This window comes from Columba livia, chromosome 4 (genome assembly GCF_036013475.1).
Source record: "Columba livia isolate bColLiv1 breed racing homer chromosome 4, bColLiv1.pat.W.v2, whole genome shotgun sequence".
Lineage (NCBI taxonomy): Eukaryota > Metazoa > Chordata > Aves > Columbiformes > Columbidae > Columba > Columba livia.
This window is the reverse complement of record NC_088605.1, coordinates 23,153,112-23,179,844: the sequence shown is the minus strand read 5'-3', so window position 1 is coordinate 23,179,844 and position 26,733 is coordinate 23,153,112. Positions and strand designations below refer to the sequence as shown.

At 38.4% G+C, this 26,733-nt stretch overlaps 1 long non-coding RNA gene across 1 annotated transcript in view; it reads left to right on the top strand.

Moving 5' to 3' along the window:
* Nucleotides 1-15,757, top strand: part of LOC110357916 (uncharacterized) — a 108,865-nt gene extending 93,108 nt beyond the window's left edge. The window contains exons 7-8 of the long non-coding RNA XR_002411909.2: nucleotides 3,525-3,636; nucleotides 7,245-15,757. This is a non-coding gene — a long non-coding RNA (uncharacterized LOC110357916). The remainder of the gene's footprint in view (nucleotides 1-3,524; nucleotides 3,637-7,244) is intronic.
* The last annotated feature ends 10,976 nt before the right edge of the window (nucleotides 15,758-26,733 follow it).

Below are 26,733 nucleotides of genomic sequence, written 5' to 3'. Positions count from 1 at the left end.
ATTAATACTGGCTTGCCTTGACCCTGAATGCAAGCACACTGAAAGAGTGCAACTGTTACAGCTAGAGTGCAAAGCCAGACACGGTTTTGCACAAGAACGGGAACAACATGATGGCCAAAGGGCGAATCGGGGTGGGTTTGTGGCTGCGGTGGCGGGTGGGGCTGGGCAAGCAGCAGGGCTGTGAGCTGGCTGAGCAACCCAGGGGGCAGGAAAGAGGGCAAAAGAGATCCAGATAAGCAGCATCGAGAGCAGAGGAGGGGGACAGCAGCCTGGAATGGTCAGGCAGAAGCGAGGAAATCCAGAGGAGGACAAGGAGAAGGAAGACCTCGGCTCGGTGTCCCGGCTGCTGTCAGCTGTCTGGGCTGCAGGTTTCTGTGGGACAGTATGCTCAGAGTGGGGGTGAAGACGGGTTTGCATTTGTAATGATGGTGGTTAATATTGTGTAGGAATTGGCCGTCAGCAGTAAGTGTGCTTGTCATGAAGGAAGTAAAAAAAAAAGTTTTGTGTGTTCTAACACAGATGCTTTGTAGACAGTTGTATGTCTTGTTCCTGTATACTTCACGCCATCACCAAACATCTGCTGAGCTTCACTTTTCTGCTAATGTGAAATTACGTAGAACTCAGAGGCCTGTGCCCTGTTCTATGTGTGAATGGTAGCTATGGCTGAGACACCTAAACTACAGCTGCAAAAAGCTTTGCCAAATGTGACACATGATGTGAAAGGATTCATACAATTCTAAATAGGTGTGAACAGGGATCCAAGTGGTGGTGTTACAGGTTTGGGGATGTTTATGTTTTCATAAGTGTGGCATATGTTTATTTGAACTCTTAAAGAGAAAACTCGGTAGTCGTCTCTCTCTCTCTGTTTTTTTTTTTTTAATAGTTTTTCTGTCAAAGTTAAGAACTCTCTTTGGAAAGCTCTTGTGGATAGATTGTCATACACTGGAGACTTTCTGTTGTGGTTTAAGCTTTGTCCATTGTAAAGAAAAAACTTGCAATGTGGACACTGAGTGTGCACCTGGAATAATAAGCCTTAGGGGAAAATAGGTAAGAGCATTTTTTTAGTTTAGGTAGCTCTTTATTGTTTTGCCTGGATGGAAGACTATGTCATCAAGGTCTGATTTCCCTCTTTACTAGAGGTGAAATCTTACAGTGAGCTGAGAATGAAAGATTTGTCCAGGCAGCAGCAGAACACGAAGAAGGGACTGAGGAGCTTGCCTGGACTTAGAAACAGGATTCTGTTATTCAGCCACTCTTTCAAAGTACCAGGTCTGCCTTCCCAAAGTGCGTGGGGACTGGAGGAGTAGGACAGGAGATGCCGTAACATGTTACAAAACTGAAAAAATTTCTAGGGAGGCCCCAGAGTCTGACCTCTTGCCAAACAGGTAATTAGCACTCTGAAGTTGTGTAATTAGCTCTCCAGAGTTGTTGAAAGGTCTGCTATAGCCTTACGTTTTCTGCGGGGGACACAAATTGGTTCATTCCCTCAAAGCAGGAATCACTGCTGAATTGAAATGTGATTGGAGTGCCTGGGTAGGTGGTTTGCAGTATTATTCCTGGGTCCAGGCAAATGACATGAAGGGGGATTTGGCTCCTCGTGTTTTCCGGTTGCACCCACCACTTGCCACTTCAGTGTGTCAGAGGGACAGCACGAGTTTCCAGCCTGAGGAACCCAGTCTTGGCTGAAACACGATATGGAGGCAGTTTCTCTTTGTGGCATCATGACCACCTCCTGTGTGGGACAGGCAGGGGGGGCAGCTGCTCCCCATCTCCCCTTACCTGAGCAGATGGCAGGTGAGGGAGAGCCAGTGTGGAGCAGGGGGTATAGCGGGGGGAATCCCAGCACCTTCTGCTCTCTGCTTGGTTTTGAGGACTAGATTTCTAACTCTATGGTGCTTAAAATGTGCTGTAAGAAGCAAATTATTATGAGGACATACTGTGCATGTAAATTACACTGCCTAAAAAATGAGAATAAATACATGGTCAAAAAGGGAAGAAAGTTCCCCCTTCTTGAAGGCAAACTGATTTTGAAACTTTCAAAGTTTTGTATATCTGTTCTGCCAGGGCACTTGTGTGCTTCCTTCCACTGCAGGACTTGCATGAGTCTGCCTTAAGATATATCTTGCAGTGGTGTGCTAAGCATGTCTTCCTTCTGCAGGCTGAGATAGCATAATATACTGTATTTTTAAATACAACTTGCAGTTGTAAATAGAGGAGTCTATAGCTAGTGCAAATGACAGTATTTGCTGTCCAACAGAAAATGCAAATTCTAAAGAGCAGTGTGGCAGATGCACTGCCCCGTCCCCATTTCCCCCTGCTCCCCGAAACTTCAATGCTGATCGACAGCTAGGTCCCTTGGTAGACAGGTCCTTTGATCAATGAGATGCCTCAGTTGAGAGAAGTTTCTGGAGAACTACCATAAATGGCCACAGCTCAAATTCAACTAGGGTATAAATGGAGCCTGCCAGAAACCCACTTTGAGTTGGTCTTCCTCAGAGCAGAGGGTGTGCAGTTGAAGTCTCTCATCCTTAGACTGGTTATCTATGGAACATTCACTGGGGCCTGAGACACTTTACCAACCTGGTAACCGGTCATTCGGGTACCCTTGAGAGTCCTCACCTTGACACAGACTGGGAAGATGCCTATTTTGAACCAACACTCTAGAGTTTTGGGGTCTAATCCCCTTGAAATTTGCATCGGCTGTGTAGTAATTGAATTCCTAACTGGTATCTGAATTTGTGTTGTATAATGTTGTTGGGGTGCCAAATAATTTCTGATAGACCCCATTTGTAGTTGGATTCTATTCAACAGCTCTGGTTAGAATAAAGTCTGTTTGGAGCTTGTTGACTGCCTGAATTGACTTTTAGGGTGCCTCCATGTCAAACAGTGAGGAGGAAAGATGTATTTTTAATTTTATTAGTCTTATGTTTAAAGTTAGAGTTAGGTAGTATGAGAATTATGTAAACGTTACTGAGCTTGAGAAGGCTGTTCAAATACTGTCGAACTGGATTATCATTAATGAGATTCTAAAAAAGGTGCTTATACCTTTATGTATTATATTAGCCTTTTCTATTAGCATGTACTTAAATTCTATTTTAAAGCTTTTGTCTGAAATAAACAGGGCTAAATTTTCATCTTATGTAGTGAAAATATATATTCGTGGAATTCCATGGTGAACTGCTCTTCAAAATACACTAAATATTACATGAGTTGTAAAGACTGTATGTCATTCAGATTTTTAAATGAGGATTCATGTGGCGTAAGTTTAACAACTTGTAAGTGGTGCTTCATAAATTGCAGAATTGTCGTCTCTTTGTATTTGGATTACATCCAAAGCAGACAGAAATTCTAGATGAGCAACAATGAGGTTTTGATGAAAATTGAGTGTTTCAGAGCCTTATGGTGAGTGGTTTATGGGGGAATTCCAGTTGGGTTTTGCTCTTTTTTTTTTTAAGCTTGTGGTAAGTAGCAGTAACGTATGTAATTGTTTATATTTTAATTCTTCCTTTTTGTGACCCATGCAGGTGACGCTTCTTGATGTGCCTACATTATTTTGCCCTTGCCAGTCCATCAATACACTGTTCCTACTGCTGCTGACTCAGAGATGCAGGAGTAGCTTTGATCGATCTTCAGCAGGTATTGAACACTAAGGCTCAGCAACTTCTGCACAAATTGGATGTAGGGAAGAAAAGGCTACCTCCAAGATGTGGGCTGTAGTGCTAGAACTAGAGTGCTGTTGCTGAAAAGTTAGTTGGGTAATGTTTTAATTAATGATGAAGAACAAAGGCAGGGTTAGCTCTGAAATGTAGGAGGAGACTGGCATAAACTGGGAAATCTGTGGACTGCCAAGACACTGGCGTTAATTTCTGAGAAAAGTAGGATCTGTTTCAATGGACTAATGAGCCATGCTGTATAGACATGGCAAAATTTCAAGATACTCAGTGCCAGCAGGTTTTTCAGATCTTGCATTCCCCTTTTTTTCTTAGCCTGGGAAAATTCCCCTTTTTTTTTCCCAACCTGGGAAAATCTGCAGCTGCCACAGCTCAAGCTTAGTGACGGTTGGTTGGGTAGCTTTGAATGGATAAAGCTTGCTTGTCACCTAGAAAGAGCTGACAGTTCTCTAGGAACCTCAACACTGCAGACAGTGGAGATCATAGTGAAGTGAAGGCAGTAATTTTGCAAGAGGAAAGTGCCAGCATGGAGAAGCAGCACCAGCAGTTCAGACAGTTCTGCTTCCAGTAGGTTGTGCCTAACTGTGGGGCTTATATGCAACTGGAGTTACAAGCTGAAGGTAGACATACAAAGAGCAGGTCAAAGACCTGCATATGCTGTAACAGTTCCTGCATCTCTTGCCAGAAGAGCTGTGCCTGGGAACATGGTCCAGGTAGCTGCACCAAGGCAACTGTTCCAGCACCACTCAGAGGCTGGTTGTGAGTTGTTCATCCCTAAAGCAGGAGGGAAACTATAGAAATGTCAGTCCTTTGACTCCTCGCCATGATAATAATTTATCTATAGTGGGCCTTTAAAGTTTTGCCATCTTACTTTTTCCCAAAGTGCAATCCCCTGCTGTTTTTCATGGAGACAGTTCAGAGTTTTAGGGGATGATAATTCAATGAGGGATTTTATGAAGGAATGAATGATGATGAGCTATGAAAGTATCAGGAACCCATGAGATCCCCATGACTGTTTCACAAAGTGAAGTAGGTCAGCCTTAGTACCTATAAGAGGTCTTTTTCCTTTTACCTGCCAGGTGGGAACCGGAGGCCTGAGCATGTCATGAATTATGCGGAAATGTGGAAAAAGCTTCACAGAATGAAAGTGGGAGGCTTAAGGCTCAGACATAGAAGTTTTCATGAAGTCACAAACTAAGTAACTCAAATCTAAAAGTGCACTTTGATGAAAACTTAAATATAATATGATTAATTCTACTTCATCAACTGAAAAACCAAAAGTCTGAAGGAAGAAATAGAAATGAAACATTTTCCAAAATTCATGTGGAAAACAAAGTATTATTTGTACTAGTTTGAGTACTATACTGTCTGTCCCTACCAAACTGCAGTTTCTGTTAAGTATTTTGATTGCACAATACATTATGACCTTTCCTGATTACAAGTTTAAGATACAACTAAATCTACTTTCAATCTCCTGCATTAAACAAATGCATGCACAGATGATGGATTAGTTGTCTATTTCTGTCATAACTACACTATTTGTAAACATTCATGCATTTTGACATCAATGTCATTCTAAAAGTAAAAGGAATGTTACCTCCCTTACATAAGTGGAAGCTAGAAGCTCAGAAAGGCTGAGGGCACATTATAAAGTAATTTTCATTGAGGCTTGGAAGTATTTTGAAATAAATTCTCAAACTAATTCACCAAAGAGTGTACATGGGAGGAAGAGATTTGAAATACTGGCTTAGAAACCAGTATTGGGTCTCTAAAAAACTGCTTAACATTGCTCACAGTAGGTTGAGGAGCTGATACCAGGATCTTAAATGCACCACTCTTTAAAATTTAATTCAAATTTGACACAGCAGACTGAGAAAAGACTTGTATTGCAGTGTAGATTCAGTTGAAGAAAAGCATTATGCACTCCTTTGTGCTGGCATGAAAGAATACTCCTCCCACATGGCATTTTAAAGTCTGTTATTTCAACTCCATAGTCAAGCATCTGTGCCTACATCAAATTAGAGTACGAACATATGTGACCAGTGGTGCTCTTTGATCCATTCTGTAGCACTACAGCAATGTGAAGAATCAGGGTGAGGTGTGTGCTTTTTTTTCAAGAATATCTGCTCTGACTTGTGGTGACTGAAGGCCATACCTATACAGTAATTGGTTTATTTCCAGGTTAGAAAGCCTTTAAAGGCTCTGTAGTGACCTCTGTGAAGATGGCAGCTCCTGTGAAATTATGGGAATCATCCAACTCTCTAGGCCACAGCCTTATTCTGAAAAACCAACCCAGAAAGAGGCAAGAGAAAGCAAGCAACCAGAACTGAAATACAAACTGCTTTCAGTTGTTAAAGAACTGGAGGTTCCTCAAGAAATGGCTAATAAGCTATAAGTGATGAGAGCACATAGGCTTGTGTACAGAAGAAAAATACTGAGGATTGGACAGAAAACTGGAGATACTTTAGGTGCAGCATTTAGCAGTAATGTGGCTTGCTCAGGTGGATCTTATCTAACGTTTAGCTGGCAGCTTTAGTAACCCTAGTTCAGGTGTCCATACCAAGAAATCCCTTATCAGTTCTGGCACCTCAGTAAAGAAGAACACGAAAACAGAAATTATGGAGTCAATTTTCCCTCTTGGTCTTTAAAGTGAGAGGTTTTTGGTTTAAATGGGTGGGTATGAAAGTGGGAAGCTTTCATTAATCTTGGGATTTGAGCACATAAGGAAAAATAGTGGGTCTGACCCATTTGTATTTGTTCCGAGGTGCTACCAGGCAAGATTTTTTGGGAGACAAACCTGGTAGTTGTAACCCACGTGCTTTTTTAGAACAGAAAATGAAAGGCAGTCTATCTTGATGCATATCTAATGTGGGCAGGTATAAGGATACCTCGGTTATTGCTGTGTTAAATTTTTAACTTTTAGTTGAATCAGACCATATCTGTTGGAGTTGAATTTTAAGCCTTCTAAGGCTGTCCTTTGCCAGAGGTCAATTTTAATGGTTATAGTGCTCTCTTACAACTTTAAAATTTGGTGAAAATTGCTGTTTTTCGATAACAGAAAATAGTATCAATGCCTTAGAAAACATCAAGCATGATATATTTCTACCCTTCTTGTAGTACCAAGCACAATGAAAGCCTTGATCTGGGTTGTTGTACAACTTGAATTCAGTTCAGATTGTGATATATGTGAGCATAATTGAATCGCTACTTCAGGAGGAATGGTTAAACCAATCTTCAGTTAGCTTGTGCCTCCTCAAAACCTCTTCTGGCTGGTTCTGGTCTTCCTGCCCATGTTCCTCTTTACCCAGTAGAGTTCTGCTCCTCAAAACCGTTTCTTGCACTGCAACTGTAAATTGTATTCTGAAAGCTGAGGATAAAAGATTCACCATCCCCAAGGTGGTAAAACTTAATTTTTGTAATTTTTGGTTACACTATTGCATGTTTTCATACCACTCTGCTTATTCTTAACTCCAAAGTACAGGTACTAAACAATTAAGTTTGCTATTTGCAGACAACAGCAAATTACTTATTATTATTATTATTATTATTTTTTTAACCTGCAATGGTTGATAGAGTTGTGGAAAAATGGAAACTCGTGAACAAGAAAGGCTTGGACATATGGAAGAACACAAGTTCCCCTCAGGAGATCAAACAGAAAACATATTCCAGAAGGGTGACTTGAGTTGTCAGAAGCGTGAAATGTCTCAAAATACCAGTTTGAAAATACCCTTTGAAGATAAACAGAGGTGTATGAGAAGAGAAACTGTAACGTGAGAGAATTCCAGGACATTGTAGTCTTGGGAAGAATTTCACCAGGACAGAGCGACTGTCAGTGCGCAGTGTGCAGGAGAAGCTTCAAATGCAGCTCAAACCTTCTGCACCAGTGTAGCCGCACGACAAGGAAGTGCATGCAGTGTGTGAAGAGCTCCAGATACATCTCTGTGCTGACTCAGCACCAGGTGATACACTGCGTGGAGCACATGTTTGAGTGTGCAAATTGTGGTGACTGTTTCACACACAGCTCCAGTCTCGCCATCCACTGAAGGATTCACAAACAGGATAAGCCCTTTATGTGCACATCCTGTAGTCAGCATTTCAACATTGCTCCTGAGCTGGTGGCTCATGTGGGGCTAGACACATTACTTCAATGTGGTGCTTTGTGCCTCAGCAAACTGGAACCACATGCTTAAGGAGGAAGCAATTGCTCTATGGGACCACATAGCCTCTAAAAATTCTTGTTCATCCTGTGTACCTTAAGCCTATGGGCAGGTAAGACATAATAGTGGCTAAGCAAAAAAAAAAAAAAAAAAGAAAATAAAAAGGCAGCCCCTAATCCCAAGGGCCTGGTTGGAATATCAATTAATTGCTAAGAGTCCAGTGGCTGAGGAATTAATCCATTCTTTTCTAGTGCATAAACCTCTGTTGGGGTGGAAACAGAAGTTTGTATGTATTTGAAAAACAGAGAAATAGGATAGGTTTCTGGCTGAGATGAGAGCTAAGAACTTTAATTATACCATTTTGGTTCTGTGTTCAGGTACAGGATGACCTTGTACTGATTACTTTGCCTCTCTGTCTTTATGACTCATAGTTCAAAAAAGAAATGTCTATTTTAACTTAACTTTCTCAGCGTAGAGTGCAGACTAACGTGTGCCCAGATACTACAGTCATTAGAGACAGATAAGTTTAGTAGCTTAAAGAGAAACTTATTCTGAAAGTCTAGATGTCTCTGTCCTTTGCTTTTTAAAGGAAGATTTTTTCTAAAACTCTGGGCTTTAGAAGTTATTTCATCTTTTAAGGGAATTTGGGTTCCTAACTTCCAAGGCACTTCTGAATATTATTCTTTTGTAACCATCCAGGGTGTCTGAAGGGATCTGTACCACAGTGATCCATTCTTTTCTGCCCATTGCTTATAGATCTGCATATCTCCTTGGCATCAGCAGAAGGATTGGTTTCTTGAGTTAAGAGGCTACTACTAAAAATCTTAATTTGCTAGCTTGTGTAAATAACATCTAGTGGAAAGAAAAGGAATTACTTGAAAGTGAAACTTGAATCTATAGAAGTGAGAGAGTAGTGTCTGCTATTATGGTAAACGTCAAGATAGTCATACTGAAGAGGACTTCAATTTTGTTGTACGATTATGCGTTACTGAGAACTGAGGTGATTGCCGCATCTTCCTTGTTACCTCTTGACTTTCACAGAGTAGTTTCTGCACTGAAATTAGACTCCATTTTATGAGTCCACAGAACTAAAGGCATTGATTTAAATTTTTCATTTGTTGAAGAAATTTCACTTTTTTTCACTGAGATTAAAGGATAAAGAGAGAAAACCTAGGGTACCAAAGCATGCTAGAGAAGTTGTCATTATTATAGTCTGTTTTTAATGTGAGTCCTCCTTCCTTTAAGGCTCTGTTGGCTTTTTTTTTTTTTGTGGACATAATTATAGTATTAATGCGAGATGACTATTTTTGTATATTAATAAACACCAAGTATTTTGAAGTTCAAGTTGTATTTGCTTTTACCTCCTTTCCAGAGCTTGCCATCTAAAGTACCTGGGACAAGGATCTGAATAAGGAGATCCTGGTATTTTTAAAAACTGATTTATAAGAGGCAATATTATCTCTGACTCACCAATCACTTTATGCATGTTTTAGAAGCCTGAGTTCACTTAACCTTCTAGTGCCTATCTGTCTCCATGTACCTATTTCTTGTGACAGACTCCCAGTAAGTTGAGTCCTTTCATCTTATTCTCAGTATTCTCTGCCCTGACAAGTCTCCTTACAAAAATGAGAGACAAATCCAGAGGTTGGAGCACCTTCAGGGCACCCTCCTATTGTTTCCTTTCTATGTTTAAATCCTTTCTCTTCTTTTTTCCCCCCAATCTTCCTTATATGTAACTGACTGTCAGATATAAAATTGGGCAGCAGATAACAGAATATTCTTGGAGTAGAAGAAATACAGGTCTTTGTAGCTGTTTTAGAAAGTAGGTAGTTAAGCTGGTACTACTTGTGGGAAGGTTAGATATCCCAGGTTCCTAGTTTTAGGGTGGTAGGTTTAACAAGGTTCAAGACTCCCTTTTTGTTCTTGAAATCTCTTTGATTCCTTAGTGCTCAGTTAAACTTAAGTAGCAGCACAGTGGCAGAAAGAAATCCTGGTTGATTTGGACCAGTGAGAAGGCATCTTTAAAAGTCCATCTGAAGTCTGAAGTCCTATATTCAGACTCCCATAGGAGAATGCAGCATGAAACTTTGAGCATGTTGTTGTGGATGTGAATTTGCTGTGTGCTGAACTGGAATTAATATTTTCTTAGAACTAGATACATTCTAGGTCTGAAGGCAGAAGCAATGCAAAGACTTTTGCCAATTTCAGAGGACTACTCCTCTTGCTTTTACTCTAAACCAGGGGTGTAGGAGTAGTTACATTTGTACAGTCCTAAAATTACATTTGGCCCTTTGAAGGTGACCATGAGGCTGATGTGGCTCCCAGTGAAAATGACACCCCTGCTCTAAACAATGGACTTGTGCAGCAGTTACTTTATTGCTAATTTAGTTCAGTTAATTCCAATATAGATGGTTGATAAGTTGCCAGTTAACTTAGACTATGTAGAGAGTTTGAGGATCGCTCAATATTTCATTATAAAGAGCAATTAGGACAGAAAAAAAATGCCTACTTATGGTAGATGCTAAACCTTAGAAAATACCAATTTTAAATTAATATCTCATAAGCCGTGATAGGTTTCTATACAGATTTGTTCAATGCTCAAGAACAAAGGCTATCTGAGTTCTGTGTTGCATTTTGTCATAAAGCAACACCAGGCACTGGGTGAAAAGGGCATGAATACACTCATGCTTGAGACAGAGGTCAGCCATCAACTGCTACCTGTTCTCATCTCAGCTGGATGACCTGCTGTCTGAGGTGATTCAACAGTTTTCTAAAGGAAGTTACAGAAGTGTCTGAACTTATTCTTACTGGTGTGGATGATGTTATCTGTCTTTAGTTACTCAGATAATCTGTTCAGAAAAAGAAAAAAAAAAGGACAAAAGAATTGTCATGTCTACCACCCAGATAATTTTCTAGATATTTCATTTCTAATAGTGTGCTGTCAGTTGCTGGGATAAGATGTGAACTGTTGCTCACTGCTCAGGAGAAGGCTCCTAAAACTTGAAGGCAAATATTGAGGAGATAAACTAATTTCAGGCTGGAAATTGCCTAAATACATTATTTAGAGTGGAGACAATTGTACTTTTAAATGATTCTTCTTTATCTGTTCGTGCAAAATCCTGCACAGTGCAACCATGCTTTACGGATTCCAGAGCAGAGAGTGAGAAGCATGAGCAGGTGTGCAGCTCTGGACATTTCTCTGGGTGGTGTTAGGGAAGGTAAAGAGACATTTGTTTGGCAATGCCTCTCTCCTCAGCTGTGGTCTCAAGTAGGTGTCGCTTAGCAGTCAGGTTTATCACACCCAGTGCCTTCCACCAAGCACCCATCTCTGAACATCTGAAGCTGTTATTACTCCTAGAATCCTCCTAGTTGGGGTATCTACTTCTAGTTTTTCCTTCTAAAACTTAGTTTAGCATTTTATGTTACAGAGAACGTGTAGAGCACAATGTCCCTCAGGATGGAGAATTAGATACAGTATGGAAAACAAAATAATTCTAAGTTTCACCAGTGTTTGAAGAATGTTCATCTTCTAATGCTTAACAAAATGGCAAGGACAAACTGAACAGTTACTAATTCAGTTAAACAGACATCAGCTCTTACTATGTAGAAAGTATTTTTTATGTTTTTAAGTGTTGGAGTATGCATTTCAGCAACTTATTCCTAAGTGTAAATTTTTATTTGATTTTTTTCGTTAATAAACATACTGAGACTAAAAAGTCTATTTCATGGAAGTATATTGATTTAAATTCCTGTTAGACAATGCATACCTTTGACACAAACAAACAGAAGCAATGTTTTGTCATCCTTTTGAAATCGTCCCATATAACGATGTGCTTTTGTGAACACAAATGCTCCATTTTTAGTGTAGATAAACTGTGCATGAATTCAGGCTCTAAAATCCAACGTCTCTAAATCTCAATATTTCCCCCCACGACACAGTGTGGAAGCTGTTGGAACCATTTTAATTTCCATTCAGTGTCAGACAAATAACCCTCTCCCAAATAAGCCTGGCCTGTGAAAAAACTCTCAGTACCTGAAAAAGCATTTTACATAAGTGTTGGAAAAATAGGGAAGAGCTACAACCTGTTCTGGCCTTAACCATGTGAGCAGCAAGCAAAGATTAGTTTATAGTACAAGAAAAAAAGCACTCGCACATGAAAGGACTTCTGTCTTTCTATGCAGTTCTTCAGTGGTTAAAAAAAATATTTCCTAATACATTTTCTGATTACTTAAGTATTATTTTTTTCTTTAATTTAAAGCTACCACTATTACATATGTGCATTTTAATGACTTGCTCTTCCAAATTATATGTATCAAATTAGCTTATTCTAGAAAAAGAGGTCATGAGATGGTCTTGCACAATCAGCCTTGTTTCTCAAATTACTTCCTTATCTATGAAAATGCAGTTATCACTTTTGATTACTCTTAGATAATTAAATAATGACAAAAATGTTTTTATTTATTAAGCAGGTTTAGCTCATACTGCCTTTTGATATATGATCTTAATTCCCATTAATGCAGCTTTTGCTTCAAATATTGCAAGCAAATATCCCTTTTTATTTCTGTATTGTGGACTAGATGCTAAAATAGTATAAAGCATTTAGATTACTAAAGGAGATTTTGCAATCAGCACTTTTGTAGATTTTTAACGTAATATATATAACGTAAATATACTTGGGTATTAAAACTTCCCAAATAATTGTCTTTTTGCTTCATTACACTGCTGGGGAGAAGATGTGATCTGGGGCTGTCCCCTTCCTGAAGTCCTTGCAGGTTCCCTGTCAGATAGGAGGAGAATGAGAGGCTGATGTTTCTGGCACTGAATGTTAATGACTGTTCCCTGATAACTGCAGTGTTGCTTGGCAGATCCTGGCCTTCCTGTCTCTGTTCGTCACTTTTACAACTGGATAGGAAATGGGAAGTCAGAAGTTTTTGCTTTACAGATAAATTATTGCCAATAATTTATTGCCACACCTGGAATATTGTGTCCATTTCTGGGTCCCTCAGTTCAGGAAAGACAGGAAACTGCTGGAGAGAGTCCAGCACAGGGCAACAAAGATGATTAAGGGAGTGGAGCATCTCCCTTATGAGAAAAGGCTGAGGGAGCTGGGCCTCTTAGCTTGGAGGAGACTGAGGGGTGACCTTATTAATGTTTGTAAATCTGTAAAGGGTGAGTGTCACAAGGACGGAGCCAGGCTCTTCTCGGTGACAACCAGTGGTGATGCAAGGGGTAATGGGTTCAAACTGGAACACAAGAGGTTCCACTTAAATTTGAGAAGAAGCTTCTCAGTGAGAGTAACAGAACACTGGAACAGGCTGCCCAGGGAGGTTGTGGAGTCTCCTTCTCTGGAGACATCCAAAAACTGCTTGGACACATTCCTGTGTAACCTCATCTAGGTGTTCCTGCTCCAGCGTGGGGATTGGACTAGATAATCTTTTGAGGTCCCTTCCAATCCCTTACATTCTGTGATTCTGTGATAAGCTTATTGGTTTTCATATGCTCACTTGAATTTCTTAGTATGGTCTTAGCTTTAGAATATTGATGATTGCAATTTTAAAATCAAAGTTATTAATCTTGTTTGATTTGAAGGAGTGAATTCAAACAAAATACTGAGTTTCTTTCTGGTTTAGGTTTTGGAAAAAGAGAAGAAGGGAAAAGGACTGAAATACCTATCTGGAGAAAACAAAGAATAAAATTGGAACTCCAGTTAGAAGAGAAAAGACAATTAAAAAAAAAAAAAAAAAGGATACAAAATAGAAGATAAAGGAAAGAGAAGAAATTAGATTGAACCCTCCCCAATATAGATTTTCTTCTCATTTACGTTAATGGAATTCTACTAGAATTCCAGTGGATATTCTTATTTACAAGTGATTTTCGAATGGCTGTGTGAGTATTCTGTGCATCAGACTTGAGATATGTGTGGTCCTGGGTGGGCCACAGGAGAAGAAAGCCTAAAGCTTGAAATCCTGTACATCCTTTTTGTGTGAATAAATCAGGTCCTTAAAGGGAGAAAAGGGAGTACTCACTACCATTTTTATAAAATAGAAATAGTAAGAATAGATGTTTTCTGTCTTAATTTGTTTTAAATTACTTCTGAGTAGTCTATTGAGGAACAGAAAACAATGACCTTAGTGAATGGCTACATATTTCTCAGTGTAGACAGTACGTACTTATACAAACGCATTGCTGGAGATTAGAAGTTGTGATTGAAGTCTGTGGAAATACCATACTGTGGAACTAATATACTGAAGATGAGGCCCAAAGGATCTCATCTCAGTGTGAATTTTCTTACAGGGAATTTAACCAAACTTGAGCTTATTAAAAACAAAACCAAATTATCTGTTCTGTGAGCCCTTTGTGTTGGTTGTGTTCTTTGTACTGGAAGTCCTCTCTTTTGCTGCTGTCCATTTTTTTCAGAAAGTACCCTGTAGGAACACTTTTTTAGCATTTGCTAGCATCTTTTTTGCCTTTTTGACCTTTCTATAGCATTTATGACTAGCCTACCTGACTTTTCCGATTGCAACAATTGTTGTGAGACTGTGATATGGTGACTTACTATGTTATTTTACTTGCATTCTGGTTTTGTTACTTCTTTGTTTCCTTTAATACAAACAAGATGCAAAGTCTATATTTGTGAAACAATGCTCTCTATTTTGATAACCAATCAAATGCAAAAATTAGAGTCAAGGTGGAATACAGTTTATTAATCAAAACTGGATAAACCTCAAATATTCATTGCTTGGTTAATTACATAAAATTTTAGTTAGAACAACTTTACAATGGGTGTGCATGCAGTGGAGATAACTAAAAATAGTGTGTAAGTAGTGTCGACATATCCGACTTAAAGTTTTCTATATCTGAGCTATCCAGATGCTAAGCACAGATGTATCTGTCACAGCATAGAGACAGTAAGGCCTAAATTGTTACCAGCATACAATCTAAATAATAAAATTCTAGTTCAGAAATTTCTGCTCTGGCCTATGGTCAAAGTAATATAGAGCCACTTGACACTGAGGCTGTGGCAGCTAATAGGGAAAAACTTATGTGACTGGATAATAACAGCTGTGCACAGGACAAGAAAATTAAAGTTGTATAAGTTGCTGTAATTCTGATGTGTTTGGATTTTTTTGAGCACCAATTTTTGCATTATTAATATTTAGTTAAGTGTGTGAAGTCTGAGCATTAGCTACCTATACTCACAGCAGAAAGTATTCTCCTTGTATTAGCAATATAGAGAAGAGAGGTGTTCATCATGCTAGACAGATCTGGACATCTTTGCACACATACTCAAGAAGTTAAGTTCTACTCTGCAGCAATATGGATCAAATTTGGCTGTCAGATGATTCATAAATGAAAGTGTGTCTCCAAATCATAACATCATTTTCCATAGTTTTCTCTGAAACTGCCTTAGATTTGATTAAGTTACTGCCAGAACAAAGTACATTTTCTATGCACTAATCATCAGAAATAGACTTATACTTTTAATTTATTCCTAATGAGTAATACATACTGTGAATGATTGTTCTTTGTTTATGGATGACTGCTGGAGCAGATTGAATTTTATAATAATTCATGAGAAATTAACAAGCAGTCATAATGAATAAACTTAGGGACAGTTTAATGACTATTCATCAGCAGTTCATGCACAACAAATCCAAATGTTTATCAAAGATGTTAATAAACATAGTGCACAGGCAGCCTTAATGAACTGATAAAGAACATGAATGAACATTCATTATGAATTTCCCTTTGCTGAGAATGACATCCTCAGAAGAGGCCTAATATTACAAATTATTTTACTTTTAAAGAATAGAAACATTTATGTTTCAAAAAACCCCAAGTATTTAGGATAGAGGTGAAAATAAAATAGAGATTAAAGTTTATATTGAGACTGAGAATGAGTTGTGGTGGAGTTGACTAGTATCTGTTCTTCTTGTGTTCCATGTGAGAGATCTTTGAAGACCGTTTTACCAGTAGTTCGACAGATATCTACACAGAGTCATCATTTACTTTGTGGGTTGGTACTTTCACTGTGGGTATCATGATTGTCTATTTTCCACAGATTATAGAAGAATAGAAATGTGGAGCTGAATTCTAGGAGCTTTTTGAAGAAGAGGTTTGAACATCAAGCATAAGAAAAAATTGTAGAGGTGTGAAGAAAGGGAGTAATAAAAGGGAGTAATATGCAGCAGCTCAAATAAAGGGAAATGTTTTCTAGAATTTCATCCGGATACCAAATGATAAAACCGAGTTCAAAGGGGGACTGCACATTCATGGATAAGATATCCATAAACAGGGATTGTTAAAAAGAATATGCAGGAATGTTCCCTCTACTATCTCAAATGGGTTGTGATTGCTTAGAGGATATGAGGGAAGTGGTAGAGGTTTGGCTCTTATGTTGTCCTTAGATGGAGTGTCCCATTGCAGCTATTGGAGACAAGAGATTAATCTAAGCCAGTATAATTTATCTTATGTTCTTGGAAGATATCGTCAGTGAATAAAGAGGTTAATTTTTGGGAGGTTTGTGAAGGATGTTCAAGTTAGGACATGGTGAGCACTGGAGACCTCATGGTTGAGAGACTGTGATTAACATTGTTTTCACACTCTGTGATGCTGAATGAAGGATATGCATTGACATGTATCTCTCAGAAACTAGTACTGTTTTTTGTTGTTTTTTTTTTTTTTCAGATTTCAGCTTCTTCTTGTAGTAGACCATTTGTAATCTCAATAACATATAATTATAGCTTACCATTTGGAAAAAAATGTTGAACTTTCAGTTCTGTGTTTCTGTATTGTCGATATACAATGATTATGTGCTTGAAAAGTGTATATTATATCTACAGAAACTTGTTTCAGTTCATACTTTCATTAATAAAATTGTTAACTTCTCCACCTAGCCACAACCACCACATTTGTGGAGGAGTTACTGGATAGTCACTGGTATTTTTGCTGCAACTTTAGCAAGTTTGTGATGGTAAAATATTGGCAGAGAACTATCAGAGATCCAAACTTATGCTGCTGCTGAATGCTATCTGGAAAATAAAGCTCGTGAAGGAAGAACTGTGGAACAACCTCAGATGCCAGCTTGGGGTTTCAGAATAGTGTGAAGAAAATGCTTCCTTGTTCCAGTGTGGCAAAAATAGACCAAAACAGTTCTATAAAATAGGAACACCTTTGAGAAAGACCCATGACCCCATTCAGACAACCCTGTCTGAATGAAGAACTCCCAAGCCGTTTTTGTTTGTTTGTTTGTTTTTTTCCAGAAAAGTCTGTGCATTAAATTCTATCTTAAATGTTATTGGAAGAAGTTTCATTCCCTCTTACCTGTCACAGAAACCAAATGTTAAGTAGTACTTCAATGTAGCAAATGAAAAATCATACATTCAGGAAGCCAGCTTAACACTTTCTCAGTTTATGATTTTGGTTATGGATATGTCCCAAATAAAAAACATTCTTATAGTTAGAAGCTATACACTATTCTTATTGGTTTTCATTTCACTGTTGAAAAAGGACTATGTATCTGTTATATTATTCAAATTGCATTCATAATTCAAAGTAAAAAGTGTATTTATTTAGCATGTTCATTTTCATTTGAGACACAGTGAGAAGTAGACTAATCTCTGTTCATATTCACAAAATACAGTTATGGGTTCCATGTTATTTCTAGTAACTTACTAAAGTTTCACCAGCACAGTGATGAAGGCACAGATGAAAGACTTTAACTGGTTCCTTTTCACAGCAAGTTAAAATTATATTCACAGCAAGGTAAAATCATATGCATAGCATATTAATCACAATTTCACTGCAAAAACATTGCAGGTCAACTGAATAAAATCACATTTATCTACAGAGGAACAAAACATTTATTCCTTCAATTGGGATATGCTTTTTTATCTCTAATTCATAGTTATTGGAATAAGATGAAAGCTGTACTAATCATTGTGCTGAATTTGCCTTGCATCCAGAGTAACTAAGCTGCTTCTGGTTTCACTAAGAACTAGAGATACTCATACAACTTGTTATGCTCGAAATAATGTTATGAAGAAAAAAGGGAACTTACATCTATAAAACCAAGAATGTAGTATAATAATTTTAACAGCCTGATCAAGGGCTCATTATTAGTCCACATCTAATTGTTACAATAAAGGAAAGAAAAATAGAATGGAAAAGTCTCAGTAATAGCTATCTAGTTAATACTGTTACATATAGACTTTCTGGTAACTACCCTTGTCTTGCTGTTATGCTCATCCGGCTGCTGCATTTCTAGGTCCTAAATTTAATTACTTCAGCCTGATGTATGTTTGTTGGTGGAGGGGGGGAGTACAGCAAGTCATTAGCAACAAGTCCTTTCCTGGGAGGAATGTGATGTTGATGGCTCCTTTGTTACTCTGGGATCCACTTGTGGTAATTTTTTATGTTTCTAACTTATTCTTTGTTCTCTTTATCACCTCTAAAACTTTTTTTTTTCCCCCAGCTCCAATTCTTTAACTGACCAGTGATGAGTGAACCTCCTTGGGTTCTCCGGTGTTAGTTGGGTCTCCATTTCTTGTCATCCCATGCCTGTAGTCCTGCACACAATGGCCAGTGTTCCTACTTCCCAAGGCCTCTGCCAGGCCTGCGTTTCTGTTCACTACATTATTATGTTGTAATCATAAATATTCTACACAGACCATCTACTTATTAATATCTGTGTAAAAAATATGGTTGTACCATAAAAAGTTAAGCAGAAACAGAAGTAGGTATATTCATGAAGGTCCAGCCCAGGTCAAGACATGTTCAGATAGAGCAAGCCTGGCAAATCTTGCAGCATTTCTGCTATGGTCTTGCACCACAGTAGAACAGAACCCTCTGTTAGGGAGAGGGGGTAGCAGTGAGGAAAGCCTCTGGTACTGGCACTCAATTAGATATTTAACACTAATTGGTATAGTTTGGTGAAGGATGTTGCCAATATGAAGCTGAATTATATCCTTGAAAATATATTTTGCATTTCAGAAGCCACAGAGGTACCTCAACTGGAATGCAATTTCTGGTGCATTTAAATATCTTGGTTTAATTGAAAGTAATGGGAATTTTTGATGGAAACAGGTATCACAATATCACAGTATGTTTGGGATTGGAAGGGACCTCAAAAGATCATCTAGTCCAATCCCCCTGTTGGAGCAGGAACGCCTAGGTGAGGTCGCACAGGAACATGTCCAGGCGGGTTTTGAATGTCTCCAGGGAAGGAGACTCCACAACCTCCCTGGGCAGTCTGTTCCAGTGCTCTGTCACCCTCACTGAGAAGAAGTTTTTTCTCAAATTTAAGCAGAACCTCTTGTGTTCCAGCTTGATCCCATTACCCCTTGTCCTATCGTTGTTTGCCACCGAGAAGAGCCTGGCTCCATCCACATGGCACTCACCCTTTATATATTTATAAACATTAATGAGGTCCCCCCTTAGTCTCCTCTTCTCCAAACTAAAGAGACCCAACTCCCTCAGCCTTTCTTCATAAGGGAGGTGCTCCACTCCCTTAATCATCTTCGTTGCCCTACGCTGGACCCTCTCCAGCAGTTCCCTGTCCTTCTGAAACTGAGGGGCCCAGAACTGGACACAATATTCCAGATGTGGTCTCACCAGGGCAGAGTAGAGGGGAAGGAGGACCTCTCTCGATCTACTAACCACCCCTCTTCTAATACACCCCAGGATGCCATTGGCCTTCCTGGCCACAAGGGCACAGTGCTGGCTCATGGTCATCCTGTTGTCCACCAGGACCCCCAGGTCCCTTTCCCCTACACTGCTCTCTAATATGTAATTTCCCAACCTATACTGGAACCTGGGGTTGTTCCTGCCCAGATGCAGAACTCTACATTTTCCCTTGTTAAATTTCATTAGGTTATTCCCCACCAATAACCATTAGGTTATTCTCCAGCCTGTCCAGGTCCCGCTGGATGGCAGCACAGCCTTCTGGCGTGTCAGCCACCCCTCCCAGCTTAGTGTCATCAGCAAACTTGCTGATAGTACAGGCTATTCCCTCGTCCAAATCGTTAATGAATATATTGAATAATATTGGCCCCAATACTGACCCCTGAGGCACTCCACTAGATACTGGCCTCCAACTAGACTCCACACCATTGACTACCACTCTCTGCCTTCTCTCCTTAAGCCAGTTTGCAACCCACCTCACTACTCTATTGTCTAGACCACACCTCCTCAACTTAGCTGTGAGGATGCTGTGGGAGACTGTGTCAAAGGCTTTACTGAAGTATGGTTCAGAATGTGTAAACAGTGTGTGATATATTTGAGACTCTGACTTACACTTCACCTAAGACAGCGAGTTCTTCCAAAATCTTCACAGAATCATAATAGGATAATGCAGATTGTAAGATATCTCAGGAGGGCTGTAGTCCAACCTCCTGCTCAGAGCAGGAAGAGCAGCTATGAGGTTCTCGTAGGTTACTTAGGGCTTGATCCAGTTGGGTGTTATAAACCTCTGGTATTGGAAACTCCGCAGCCTTTCTGGGCACCCTTTTCCACTGTCCAGTTTCTCCTTGTATCCAGTCTCAGTCCACAAAATTTTTCCTTTGGTCCAGTCACAATTTCTCTTGCTTCGATGTCTGTTGTCTCTCAGTCTCCCAGCACACACTACTGTGAGGAGTCTGGCTCTGTCTTCTTGATAACCTCCTTTTCATTATTTGAAGGTTGCTATTAAATGGATTTTTAAAGTTTTTACGTTCATATTGGAAGAGGAATAAAAATATGAATTCAATTTTAATGTAGCAATTACCAGTATAAGCATGGATCTGATGATGCTTTTTTTTTCACAAACTGTAAATAAGTCTTTATTCTTGTGTAGATATTCTATTTTCCTGCATGGAAAACAAAAAATAAAAAAGAGAAGTTTTACCCTGGAAGGGTCATTCTTGCTTTTTGTCAAGCTAAGTTGAACATCTCTGGTTCACTTTCTTAATATAATGGATGCACACTAGATGGATAGGCTTCTCAAGAATACCATCGTTTAAGAAAACAAGTCTATTGTGCAGTGCAGATTCCAAATTTGGTAGGGTCAGATCAATAACATAATAACTGTTCATTTTTAATTTCATCTAGAAGATCATGACTATCTACCACAAAATGTTGCCTGCCATACATATCATTGTTTTTGTCTTTGGCACCATGCCCTCAATAAAACATGTCAAAAAGAATTTTTCCCTGAATTGTGGAACAAATCAGAGGTAGACAGGCATTTAAAAGCAGATTTGATTTGCTATATTTTGCAAGCTCTCTGAGGCAAAGTGATAAAGCATACCAGCTTGAAGTAATGTGAGAGCACTCTATCACTCTGTATACGCTTAACTCTGTTTCACTATCATGCTGCCTTTAAAAAGTGTTTGTGATAAATAAAAAGGACTATCAGTTTGATACAGATTTGTAACATCAGAAATGCTGAATCATGGTTCCAAATAAGCTATGTGTATAAAAGCATTATACATTGATTGAGCTAATTGTATATTACATAGTAACATCTACAGGTTGCTATTTTTCCTGTTGATGCTCCTATGAAATACATGTGTTGGACTAGATTTTATTGCACAGTGCCTTTTTTACTGTTTTCGGCTCTAAAACTGAAGATTTTTTTAAGGAATCTCTTAATTGAAAACAGGTGTCAGTGAACTTTCCCTTTTCACCTATCTGTGAGGGAAGAACAAGTGTTTTAGTAAGATTTAAGTTCTGATGGATAAAACCCATAAATTTTAAGAATCAAAGTAGGAAATAATTAAGTGGAAGGAAAACAACATCCAGACCACGGTACTCAGTTCTCCAAGACCCACGTGCCTAACACTGAGCTTGTGTTAGGAACACTGAATGCGTATGACAGAGGCACAGATAAAAAGACACAATAAAACTACATAGAAAGAAATCTTGAGATTCATTATTTGAACACACAAAACTTCACAGTCACACAGATGCATATTTCAGCATAACTAATGCTAATAATTTGTATTAATAAAAACCAACCAAACAAAAAATCCCAAACAAAAAAATTGAGTGGGTTCAAGTCTGCATTTTTGGCTGGGGGTCAGAAATGAATAGCACATCAAAGTCAAATCCTGTTGGAAAGATATCCTCTGTAGATTAGATACTGTAAAGAACTTTATTTTTTTCAGGTCTGAAAAACATGCATTATAATTTAAATCGTAGAAACCCCTTATATTACTCAGCGTAGAAGTACATTTATTAAGTAAGGGCTGATAGCAATAGACAGTGAAGAGGCACCTTTCTTTCAGATATGATGAAACTACAGGAACAAAACCTCCAGGTAAAAATACAGTAAACCAGAATAAGCTCTTATCTGCTCAAAATAGGATTGGGACTCTCTATATTCGGGGTGTGAGAAATATATGATAAGTGCTTCTGAAGAATAAATCCACATGCAACATAAAATGGGCAGGAATGCAGGCTTTCTAATAATCTCAAAGGGAATTAGTGAAAATCCCTGTAGGCTGCAAAAATTAGGCCACCTCAAAGGTGATACGAAAGAAGAAAGAAAAAGTAAAGTAGCTCATCCCAAGGAGAAAGAAGAATGCTTGCAAAGAAAACTCTGTCCTCAGAGAATATGCTTTAAAAAGATGTCTTTTCAGGTCTAAAAAAAAAAAAAAAAAAAAAAATCAGATTTACGCCTCTTTGGGTCAAAACAGTCTATTCAAAATCGTTCAGCTTATAATTGCTGATTCAAAAAGAAAAAATCTTAGGGCAGTATCAATTTTGTATAAATTTCTGAAGTTTCAAACATGCTTGGATTTTGTGAGCTTCTGTGAGCTTTTTGTTCCTCCTTATTCATAATTTAAATGAAACATTTTGTTTTTCTGGGATATTTTGTTGGTAGTTAACTTGCTTTTCTTGTTCCTTAGCCTGTTTTTTCTGCTAATATACACTGAAATTTTAAGGATGAAAGCTGGAGTGAACCACAGTGCACCAACTGGAATCCAGGCAGGCAGAAATTAACAGGTGTGGGAAAAGAAACTTGCTTTCTTCCATGTCTTTCTTCCCTAATAAAACAGTGAATTCCTACTTATAACAGGCAGCACTATGGCACAGTTGGTATTCTTTCCAACAGCATGCTCCAGAGGTAATAAGTGAGCCTGTAATGACAGGTAAACTTGTTATTCTGCCTGTTACCTCATCCCACAGGCCCACTTTCTTGATCTGAAATGTCCTGATAACTGCTTTATTGCAAAAGTGAGGGAGTGTCCTTTTGCTTCCTCTTGACATACAGACTGCCAAATTTTCTAGTGAGAGCAAGTTGTAACCTCTCATATATACAGATATTCACACTTCATTTGGTTTATTGGATATTTTTTTGCTGTGTGCTGAAGCTTCAGCAAGAGAAGTCAAAGGACATTGGAAGAGTGTTCTTTGAGGCGATGGGAAATGCTGGATCAAATGCCCTCAGAGAGAGGAGTGAACTGATCCTGAGTAGTGCTCTGCTTTCTGATCAGTTGTCTAAAACAATCTAACCACTTGTTCTGTAAGTAACATCTTGTGTAAGCCTTTATCTTCACAGGAGGGTTCAGAGATATAAAACCAATTGATTCACTCACTGATTGCATCATTAAAATGGTACATTTTCAACCTTTTTTCTTCTTCACAGTGTTTTTAGAAGTATGCAAGATACAAATGAAGGACATAAAAAATGAGCACTAATAATGATAAACAATTACTACATCTTAATGAACTGAAGGAAGCACAGTTATGTTGGTGAAGCCCATTATTTAATGGAAGACATTGCATTACGTACATAACGCTCTATGAACAGAAGATCTTTTATATGTTTCTAATTGAGTCCTTTTCTAACCTCCTTGATAAAATGATTGAATTCTGTAATCACTGTTGGGTGGTGTTGAGGGGTGGGTATGTGTAATCTCTGACTTCTGTGAATTCATTTCAATGTAAGATTTTGCTATTTCCTACAACTAACCAGTGGATAGAACTGTAAATGCCCCTTGATTGGTCTCAAGGTTATGTTTTATCAGGCTGATAGGGGAAAAGAAAAGGAAAACAATAAGAGCACAATGACATTGTTCTCAGAAAGCTGCCATTCATTCACCTTTAAAGGGCAATGCAAATAATCTTAAGTGAAATGAATTTTTTTTTTCTCCATTTAAAAATCTTTGACAAGGGTTGACTGTGAGCTTTTAAGCAGGTCTGAGGAACCACTCACACGTTCATCACATTCTTGGCCTGTACTAATACCCCCTGGAGAAGCAATAAGCAAATCCAGGAATGTTTGATGTGATGTCCGTGCTCTTGAAATTAATCAGAACTTTCATCTAAACCCTGAGCCTTTAGTAGAGATTAATAATAAAGTGACATGCTAAGGGAAAATTGTACAATTTCTCTAGACATAGTAGAGTGTTCCCAGTATTTAAATATATACAAAAATAACATTACAAGCAATTAATATATTAGTGGGATCAAGTAATATCTGTGGACTTCCCTAAGAATTAGCCTTTCCTTGCAGTTCAGAATACTCCCTGATGCCGAGGACTGGTTTCTGACTTCTGCCACCTGCAATTACTGACACTGCTGGACTGGTTGCGAGCTTTCAACAGAATCCAGTTGCTCATTAGACCAAACTGTTCCACAATATTTCCTAGCATAGTCCAGCTGCTTTTTGTCTTGTTTACTAGGGAGATGCTCTGTTCTGTAATGTTGTTTGTGAAGTGTCTCCTTCAAAGACAGCTATTTGGGTCTGTTGATACGTGACTTTTAGCTAATCTTGCTAGATTTTGGTGTGTCCCATGCTTTTGCCAAGTTAATAGTAACCAAACCTTTGATTTGTGGTGTAAAGATGATATCCCATTCCCCTCCCTCAACCTTTATCAGCTATAAAAATTCTTTGACTTACTAGTCCCTGAAGAACATAGCCATCCTGCCCATTCATTCAGTCAGCAAGTGGGAGAAAGGTGGAATGTTCCTACCTCTTTTGCCCAGACTGACAAAATGTGGCATGTGAGGATGGGCCTCTTACACTGTAGACTCTAAAAAATAAATCTCTTAATGTAAAAATAATTCAACTCTCTAAAACATCAGAAGTCTTAATTGGAAGTTATGAAGTTTTCCAACATTTCCATGCAAATATGGATTGATCCTTTTGCTTGGAGACCAATTCTAGGAATCAAAGTTTGTTGTTGTTTTTAACTTCTGTAATTTAATTTTTCTCCTCATTACTGAGCCTAAAAACAAAGGGATCAATTAATTCTGATGGGCTTTTTTAGATACCTGTCCACAAAGGAAGGGATTGATGTCATCACATAATCCCATAGAGCTCACAGAAGAACCTAGTAGACGATGAAGACTGAGTTTCTACTGACCTGTGAGGCAAACACAAAGATACCAAAAAGGGTCACACAAAAATGTGGTACTTATCCAGTCATTCTCTGTCCTCTTTTCTACTGTTTATGCCGTATGAGTTTAAATGAGACTTTTCACCATCCTACTTTTCCTGCAGTTGTGTCTCAGCTTTGTTGTTTTGCTACTTGAGGAAGGGGCAAAAATGTGTCTTTCTCACCAGTAGGCATATCAACCTACTTACTTGCAGGTTTTTTGTACTACAACAGAAGGCTGTGGAACTTATGCGCGGGGTGTTGCAACAGACCCATTTTCTTAAAGCTATTTTTTACCACTAGCTGTACTCATTTATTGCCTTTTTTTTTACAGTGCATGTAAAATAACCTTTTTTTTTTGTCAACTCATTGTCACTTCTAAAGCACCCAATGTAGTAAAACATAGCTGTTATATTTCTTGTGGATTTACAGAGTTTCATCAGCTCTACCTCTGGTACAAGCCATATTGCATTTAAAGGACTCGTTGCCTGGGACGTGGTTTAAAAAGAGTGGATCATTCTTTTGAAAAGCTTTGATCACTGCAGTCATATTGTTGCACCTTTTATCTTGCTGATGCATTGATTTTAGCCAAAGATTGCCTTTCACGAAACTCTGAACTTTAGAAGCACCTCAGTTTCAAGCAAAAATATTCTGTGAAACATCTGAAGGCTCTGTTTTGATCTTTTTATGTGCATATTACTTCTAACTTATTTTCTGTGGGACAGTTGTATAATGTTTGTGCTTCTAAAATGTGAATTACTACCACCAGTACAGAAAAAAAATTGATAATTTTAAAGTGTGTAAAAATAATCACATAATTCTGCCTTTCAGTTTTGATCCCATTTTGTTTTGTTTGTTAATTAGTTAATTGGGCAAACAGCCTGTGGCTTGATGTCATTATATATATTGAAACACAATATTCAAGGGGCAAATTTTTTCATGTGTAGTTTTAATTTGTTTCTTTGAAGAGCCGGTAAGGAAAGCAAATGTCTGTGTTTAACTCAAGGTCAGTCTATTCTCCCAGATCACTCCCTTGTTGACATTAGATTCCTTCTGAAAATTACATCTCAGAAGTTTTCATTTTAGACAGGAAAGTTTTCCAAATGGTAGCTGGATGTGAGGAGTATATGGGACTTTCTGGGGCACTGAAAGTTCATATATTGCCTATACTACAGCATGGACAATTAATGCCTTGATTTTATATTTCTGTATAAACTAATATTCTTGAGACTTTATTTTCTGGGAGTGCCTGGACATATACTTACTGATGTCTAGAATTAAATGAAGGAGATACAATTTTGCTTTGTGTCTCAGTTGTCTAAGTTTCCTTTAGTAACACTGGACATAACTGTTTGAACAGAGCAAAAATTAAAATGTTTTAAGACACATCTAAGTCTTGCCGTTAAGCAGCGTCAATTTCTTCATTGAAAGTAATATCAAATAACTAAGATAAATTTCGTTTACCTTAATTGGATAGGATGCTATAAAATGCATTATTCCAAATATAGTTGAGACAATTATTTCTTCTATTACCTTTCAAC